Source organism: Pteropus vampyrus, unplaced genomic scaffold (genome assembly GCF_000151845.1).
Source record: "Pteropus vampyrus isolate Shadow unplaced genomic scaffold, Pvam_2.0 Scaffold261, whole genome shotgun sequence".
Taxonomy (NCBI): Eukaryota; Metazoa; Chordata; class Mammalia; order Chiroptera; family Pteropodidae; genus Pteropus; species Pteropus vampyrus.
Window position 1 is genome coordinate 2,462,120 of NW_011889042.1, and position 548 is coordinate 2,462,667.

The 548-nt window shown below is 39.6% G+C and overlaps 1 non-coding gene and 1 pseudogene across 1 annotated transcript; both read left to right on the plus strand.

Moving 5' to 3' along the window:
• The window catches only part of LOC105302152, an 11,093-nt pseudogene that overhangs the window by 8,950 nt on the left and 1,595 nt on the right, over positions 1 to 548 (plus strand).
• Positions 173 to 291, plus strand: LOC111729420. Its single transcript, XR_002776234.1, has one exon. It is a non-coding gene; the product is annotated as a 5S ribosomal RNA (ribosomal RNA).

A 548-nucleotide genomic window follows, 5' to 3' on the forward strand; every position in this document is an offset into this window, starting at 1 on the left:
GATGGGGAGCATGGCATAGGGAATGCAATTAGCATTAATATGTTGGTTAGGTGGAGTGTAAGGAGAGGGAGGGAGCATTTGGGGGGATTGTTTAATGAACTATATAGATGTCTAACCAGTGTACTATATACTTGAAACTAAAATAAGTTGTTTTTTTTTTAATGAAAGGGCAGTCTATGGCCATGCTACCCTGAACAAGCCCAACCCCATCTGATCTTGGAAGCTAAGCAGGGTAGGGCCTGGTTAGTACTTGGATGGGAGACCACCTAGGAAGACCAGGTGCTGTAGGCATAAAAAATAAAAAATAAGGGATTGTAAGATGACAAGGTCCTTGCAATCTGTGAGGTCATCCAAGGGTTGCCTCGCCTAAATAAATAAATAAAAATAATAAAAATGAAAAAACTTTTAAAAAGGAGAGCAGTCTTCATGAGGTCAGGTGGACTACAGCATGCCATAAAGCGGCTAGTAAAGAGCCTACAGTGGGTAATTCATTTGAATTTGAAAAATGTAGATATGAACCAATACTGTAAGAGCTATGGCATAAAACT